We start from the raw sequence: 7,965 nt of genomic DNA on the forward strand, positions 1-7,965 counted from the left end.
GATGGTCTTTACAATTTGGCATGTTTTTGCAGTAGCTGGTACTGGTTGTTCCTTTCCATTTTTAGCGCTTCCTTCAGGAGCTCTTGTAAGGCAGCCTGGTGGTGACAAAATCTCTCAGCATTTACTTGTCTGTAAAGGATTTTATTTCTCCTTCACTTATGAAGTTTGGCTGGATATGAAATTCTGGGTTGGAAATTCTTTTCTTTAAGAATGTTGAATATTGGCCCCCACTCTCTTCTGGCTTGTAGGGTTTCTGCTGAGCAATCCACTGTTAGTCTGATGGGCTTCCCTTTATGGTAAACCGACCTTTCTCTCTGGCTGCCCTTAACATTTTTTCCTTCATTTCAACCTTGGTGAATCCAACAATTATGTGTCTTGGGGTTGCTCTTCTCAAGGAGTATCTTTGTGGTGTTCTCTGTATTTCCTGAATTTGACTGTTGGCCTGCCTTGTTAGGTTAGGGAAGTTCTCGCAGATAATATCCTGAAGAGTGTTTTCTAACTTGGTTCCATTCTCCTTGTCACTTTCTGGTATACTAATCAAATGTATATTTGGTCTTTTCACATAGTCCCATATTTCTTGGAGGCTTTGTTGGTTTCTTTTCACTCTTTTTTCTCTAATCTTGTCTTCTCACTTCATTTCATTAATTTGATCTTCAATCACTGATACCCGTTCTTTCACTAGATCAAATCGACTACTGAAGCTTGTGCATGAGTCATGTAGTTCTCGTGCCATGGTTTTCAGCTCCATCAGGTCATTTAAGGTCTTCTCTATACTGTTTATTCTAGTTAGCCATTCGTCTACTCTTTTTTCAAGATTTTAACTTCCTTGTGATGGGTTCGAACATCTTCCTTTAGCTCAGAGAAGTTTGCTGTTACCGACTTTCTGAAGCCTACTTCTGTCAACTCATTAAAGTCATTCTTTGTCATGCTTTGTTCCATTGCTGGCAAGGAGCTGAGATCCTTTGGAGGAGAAGGGATGCTCTGATTTTTAGAATTTTCAGCTTTTCTGCTCTGGTTTCTCCCCATCTTTGTGGTTTTATCTACCTTTGGTCTTTGATAATGGTGACCTACAGATGGCGTTTTGGTGTGGATGTCCTTTTTGTTGATGTTGATGCTATTCCTTTCTGTTTGTTAGTTTTCCTTCTAACAGGCAAGTCCCTCAGCTGCAGGTCTGTTGGAATTTGCTGAAGGTCCACTCCAGACCCTGTTCGCCTGGGTTTCACCAGTGGAGGTTGCAGAACAGCAAATATTGCAGAACAGCAAATATTGCTGCCTGATCTTTCCTCTGGAAGCTTCATCTCAGAGGGGCACCCAGCTGTATGAGGTGTTGGTTGGCCCCTACTTGGAAGTGTCTCCAAGTTAGGCTACATGGTGGTCAGGGACCCACTTGAGGAAGCAGTCTGTCCATTCTCAGAGCTCAAATACCATGCTGGGAGAACCACTGCTCTCTTCAGAGCTGTCAGACAGGGACGTTTAAGTTTGCAGAAGTTTCTGCTGCCTTTTGTTCAGCTGTGTCCTGCACCCAGACAGAGGCAGGTGGTCCTCCTTGAACTGCGGTGGGCTCCACCCAGTTCAAGCTTCCTGGCTGCTTTCTTTACCTACTCAAGCCTCAGCAATGGCAGACACCCTCCTGCAGGCAGGCCTGCCTCCTTGCAGTTCAATCTGGGACTAGCAGTGAGCAAGGCTCCATGGGCGTGGGACCCACTGAGCCAGGCATGGGATATAATCTCCTGGTGTGTCATTTGCTAAGACCATTGGAAAAGCACAGTGTTTAGGAGGCAGTTTCTCGATTTTCCCAGTACAGTCTGTCACAGCTTCCCTTGGCTAAGAAAGGGAAATCCTCCAACCCCTTGCACTTCCTGGGTGAGGCAACGCCCTGCTCTGCTTTGGCTCACCCTCCATGGACTGCACTCACTTTCCAACCAGTCCCAATGAGATGAACCAGTACTCAGTTGGAAATGCAGAAATCACCCATCATCTGTGTCAGTTACGCTGGGAGCTGCAGACTGGAACTGTTCCTATTCAGCCATTTTGGAACCCCATCTAGAATATACTTTAATACTTTAATATTTTAACATATGAAAACCTCATAACCTGACAGATTTATGTACAAGAATGTTCACACCAGCATTATACATACTAAGTTGAAACTGGAAATAATTACTGTCTGTCAACACCACAGTAAGGAATCAGTTGTCATATATTCAATCAGTAGAATATTGGTCAGCAATGAACACACTATTGCTATGTGCAACAACATAGATCAATCTCACACATACAATGGCAATCCAAAGTAGCCAGACCCCAAAATTCCCTAGTGTATGAGTATGTCCTTTATATAAATTTCAAGAACAGGGAAACTAATCAATGGCAACAGTGGTTAGAATAATGAGTTCCTATAGGGAGGAGAGAGGGCATAGAAACTGACCACACAAGACCACACCACTCTGTGGTGCTGGCAAAGTTTTCTTTTTGACTGGTTGGTAGTTTTATCGGTTTTAATTTGTGAACAACTCACTGTGATGTAAACTTCTCTCTTATCCTTTTTGTTTATTATGGTGCACAAGTTTTTCCAAAAAGTTAAAAAGATAGTGAAGAATACATTACCAAAATTAAAAACAAGCAACCCCCAAGAAAAGAGTATAGTTATTAATTAGGTCTATATGTGTTCATCTGAAAAGATGCCTGAGGGATGTAAGGGAAATTACCAATTGCAGAATTTGAATAGATGTCTGGATGTCTGAGGTATGTAACACTAGTTGTAGAAAAGTATCTGCAGTATGATCTTATTTGTGCAAAGTAAGAGAGAGAGAGAATTTCTGAGCCTATTTCTTTGGAGCCAAACCCAAAATTAGTCGAAAGAAACTTTAAAAATCAGAGCAGAAATAAACAAAAAACAGACTAGAGACCAATAAAATAAAAAGTTGGTGAGGTTTTGGTTTGTTTGTTTGTTTGTTTTTGTATTTTTCTAGGGAAAGCATCTTGCTCTGTCACCCAGGATGGAGTGCAGTGCCTCTGTCGTGGCTCACTGCAGCCTCCAGCTCGTGAGCTCCAGAGATCCTCATTCTTCTGAGCAGCTGGGAATACAGGCATGCGCCACCACACCCAGTTAAGGTATTTTTTTCTTTCCTTTTTAAAATATGTAGTATTTTTTTGTTGCCCAGGATGGTCTCAAACTCCTGGCCTCAAGTGATCCTCCTGCCTTGGCCTCAGCGCTAGGATTACAGGCATGAGCCATTATACCTGGCTGAAACATTGGTATTGTGAACAAAACAAAATTGACAAACCATTAGCTAGACTAACTAAAAAAATAAGAGAGAAGACTGAGATAAGTAAAAATGAGAAACAAAAAAAGGAGACTTACAATTGATGCCACAGAAATACAAGCAATCATTAAACATTATTATTAACAACTTATGTCAACAAATGGGAAAATCTAGGGGAAATGGATGAATTCCTGGACACATACAACCTACCAAGACTGAACCAGGAAGAAATAGAAAGCCTGAACATACCATCACTAGTAACAATATTGAATCAATAATAAAAAGTCTACCATCAAAGAAAAGTCCATGATTAGATGCTTTCACTGCTGAATTCTGCCAAAGTTTTAAAGAACAAAAAAGACCAATTCTTTTCAAGCTATTCCAAAAAATTGAAGAGGGGGAAATTCTTCCAATCGCATTTTATGGGGCCAGCATTATCCTGATATCCTGACAGCAAAACCAGACATAAACACAACAACAACAACAAGAACAGTACAGGCTAACATCTCTGATGAACAGAGAAACAAAAATCCTCAACAAAATACTAGCAAACAGAATCCAGCAGCACGTCCAAAATATAATCACCATGATCAAATGGGATTCATCTCAGGGATGCAAGGATGGTTCAACATATATAAATCAATAAGTGTGATACATTACATCAATGGAACGAAGAAGAAAACATATGATCATCTCAATAGATGCAAAAAAAAATTTGACAAAATTTAACATCCCTTCATCATAAAAATGCTCAACAAATTAGGTGTACAAATCAAGTACCTCAACACAGTAAAGGTCATATACAAAAAAAATCCACAGCCACCATCATACTGAATGGAGAAAATTAGAAAGCTTTTCCGCTAGTAATTTGAGCATGACAAGCATGCCCAGTTTCACCAGTCTTTTTCTTTTTTTTTTTTTTTTTTTTTTTTTAGATGGAGTCTCTCTCTGTATCCCAGGCATGATGTGTTTCTCTGGGGTTTGGAAGACTCAAAATGCTCAGGGTAGAGAGTTGAGAGAGCTGTATTGATGAAAATTAAAATACGTCATTTCTAGGTAATAGAAAGATTTACTGTGTTATTCTTTTAAAGAATGCAGTGACATTTATTAGATGTGCCAATGTAATATAGATATGTGTGTAAATATACAGCACACAATATGTGTGTGTGTGTGTATATATATATATATAAAATACATACACACATATTTGCTTAGTTTGCTGGCTGCATCAAGGAAGAGAAGTGTCAACTTCCATTCCCTTAATGTGGCTGAGCTGTCCCTTAGATTCTGACAGTAGAAGTGATCTTGAAATATATCCATAATTAGTAAATCAATTTATGCATCTCTTTGTCTCCAGGTACAGGTAGAATAAGCACATCCCTCTGACTCTGGGAAGGTTCTAGCAGAGGACTGAGCTGGAAAGAGGATTTCTGGGTAATTTTGGCAATCCACACAGTGCCTGTCAGCCTCAGTTCACTGAGGCATGGAATGGGGATTTACTCTCTGTATGCCTTACAGAGTGCTGCGATGACTCAAAATGACGGGAAAGCTCCAGCAGCGACAGGCAGCTTCTTCCCAATGCTAGCACCCAGTGCAGCTGGAGAAAGGGGAAGGAAAGGGTCCCTTGAGCACTAAGAGAGAGGCCTCGAATCTGCAGAGACGCCTGTGGGCTGTCCTTAGGGCGGTGCATGGCTCCCACTCTGCGCTCCTCAGTCTTACTTTGCCCACTTGGGAAAGCGTCATCTTCCTTGTTTCAGTCACACTGGGTGAGGAGGGAGTCCTGCCACATGGAGTGGGACTCAGAGTGCAGTGAGACTGTGGACTCTAAGGTGGCTTTGCGTGGGCACCCAGGGCCTGACAGTGTGAAGAGGATGTCCCCGCAGAGGGAGGTGGCCCAGCATGGGGGATGAAGCCCGAGGAGAGTGAGAAGGGCACTGAAGGAGAGCGGACCGGCGGGGGCTGTGGGGCCTGAGCAGGAGCAGGAGGCTGTGGACGCGGCTGAGTGGCCTGGCATGGGCACTCGGAACTCAGCAGGGACTGGAGCAATTCTTAGGGCTAAGAGTGACAAGCTTGTGCTTCTTAACGACATTCTTTAGGTTTGCTGGTGCCATGTGCTGGTAAACTGTAGCTGTTTCTACATCAAACACGCATAGGGCCCCACTGCAGCCCGCAGGCGAGTGCTCGGCACCCCCTGGCGGCCGGTGATAGCCCTCACGTGCGAGTCCACCTTGCTACAAAGTAATCAATGGGCGACAGAGACAGCGTGATGAGGAATGGGATCTTTACAATAGTCCCAAAGTGTGTCCTCACAACATAGTCACTGATTAAAACCAGAAAAATAATGTAGTTATGGTAGCGAAGCGTGACATCCACTACTTTATTCAATGATCAACGTGAACATCATTATTCTCGGGGCAAACTAAAGTCCCATGCCCCTGGCAGAGTGGGAGAGGAGCGCAGCGGGTGTCTGTGGTATTTCTGCCGAAGTTACGGGACCTGAATCTAATCGAGAGACAATACTTCAGGAAAAAACAAAGTGAGGGGCATTCTGCACAGTCAGTCTCCTGTGATCTTCACACGGTGTTCAGGTCATGAAGGTGAAGAGAAGACAGAGGGACTTCGTGGGTTTCAGGACACTGGAGAAGCGTGACAACCAAATAAGGCACATGACTCAGAAACGGATCCTTTGCTATAGAGGACACTACTGGGACTTTGGGTACATTTTGCATAGGGCCTGAAGGCTATGTGGAGTTATTGTATCAGTGTTAATTTCTTGATTATGGTTATAAGGTGAAAACACCTTTGCATGAAAAACACACTAAAGTATTGGGGTGTTGGCATTTCATGTTGACAACCTGCTCTCAAAGGTTCAGGAAAAAAAGTCATACTATACTGGCAATTTTTCTGTAATTTTGATGTTGTTTCAGAATAATAAAATGAAAAATGAAACTGACCAAGTCCACCTGGTTAATAAATGACAGCTGTGGGTCAAAACTCAGGTGTGCCTTTCCCCTAAAGCCATGCCCTGCCCTGCAAACCACAAGGCCCTGCACATCCGAGTTGGCCTCTGTCCCTGCTCATCACCTACAAAACAGCCCTGCCCCCCCACTGCCGAGTTGCTGGAGCTGCACCCCACCTGCCTCTGCCCTGCACAGGCCTGACTCCCCCATTCCACACCTGGCCCAGCACTTACCACATAGTGTGGCAGGCAACACTGGGGCAGCTGAAAGACCCTGTGCTACAAATGGGCACTGGCCAGCTTCCTGCTCCTGGGAGCGGGGTCCATTGGCTGATCTGCTGCTGCCCGGAAGAGCTCCAGACTCCTCAAGGGTTTGAGATTCATCAAACCAATTCCAAATAAGCCAGGGGAGGTTTTCCTGTCTTGGTTTCCATCATCACCACTTCCACAGTTGGAGATTCCCTCCTAATCCAGATGCTTGAACCAGGACTAGGACTTCATATATCACTGGGACACTTAGCATAATCCCCATTGCAGGTTGCCAGACATCACCCAAAGTGATGTTCTACCAAAGACGGAAACAGCAGCTCTCCCGTGACCTTCCAGGTGCTGCCCTGACTCCTCCAGCTGAACCTGCTAGGGCAGACGAAAGTGAAACATGCAGCATATTTCCCTGCCACTCTGTCCATGTGCCCACCAACTCGGCTGCAGGCTCCAGGGACACCAGCTGGGGGGGCCTGGGGCTCAGAGCTGAGCAAGGTTACAGGGCAGATAGCTTGGCCTGGATCAACCTGACCACCCTCAACTGGAGTGGTGACTTCTTCACTGTCTGACACTAAACCAGGAACCAAATGGATCTCCCTGAGTGCAGGGTGGGTGACCTTAACCAGTGAAGGCATTTCTCTTCTTACAGACCTCGTATTTTTCTTTACCAGGTTCTGTGCTCCTCTCAAGGGTCCTAAGTGTTCCTCCAACCTGAGTGTTCTGCAGGGAAACATGCTGTGTAAACACCATGCCTATTTCCTGCTTGGAGCACAGGTTTTGTAGTAGAGCTCTCAGGGGTGTGGAAGAAGCCTGGCAGCCCACACCCTATAAATGCTGTTGTCCACCTGTATGCTCTGACTTGGAGGCAGAGACCCAAGCAGCTGGAGGCTCTGTGTGTGGGTGAGTTTAGCCCCATCTTCTGGGTGTTCTCCAGCATGAGGATCGCAGACAGAGAGGACCAGCCCTGCAGCCATAGGCCTGACCAAGGCCCAGGCTGGGAAGGAGGGCGACTCCCTATTTTCCACTGAGAGGTGTTTCACAGCACAGTCAACATGGATGACCTGCAAAGGCCCTCATGCTTTGATATCTTCCTTGGCCAGGTCCATCTCTACCAGGGGCTCAGCAGGGCCTAAGCCGGGGAGTGGGAGAACAGACCCCAAGGAGAAGGAAGACCTAATTACTGACTGTGAGAGGGTCATCACCCCCCTGATCATCACCTTGAGGGGCCTAGGCTGTGTTCATCTTTTTTTCATTCTCAGGTCGTTGATTTCTTAGAGCCTGAAAAGAAGGTAACTGCACATATGAGGGACAGATGGAGTGAGTCAGTGAGTGAGTGACCTCATCCTTGCTCCTAATAGACTGGGAGGGACAGGGCAGCTTTTCTGCAGAGCACGGAAGTCAGAGAGGTGAAGCCAGTTTCCCAGGGTAACAGTGAGGCACTGACGGAAAGGAGACTACAGTGGAGTCCAGGTCCCC

This window comes from Mandrillus leucophaeus, unplaced genomic scaffold (genome assembly GCF_000951045.1).
Source record: "Mandrillus leucophaeus isolate KB7577 unplaced genomic scaffold, Mleu.le_1.0 Scaffold1382, whole genome shotgun sequence".
NCBI classification, from domain to species: domain Eukaryota; kingdom Metazoa; phylum Chordata; class Mammalia; order Primates; family Cercopithecidae; genus Mandrillus; species Mandrillus leucophaeus.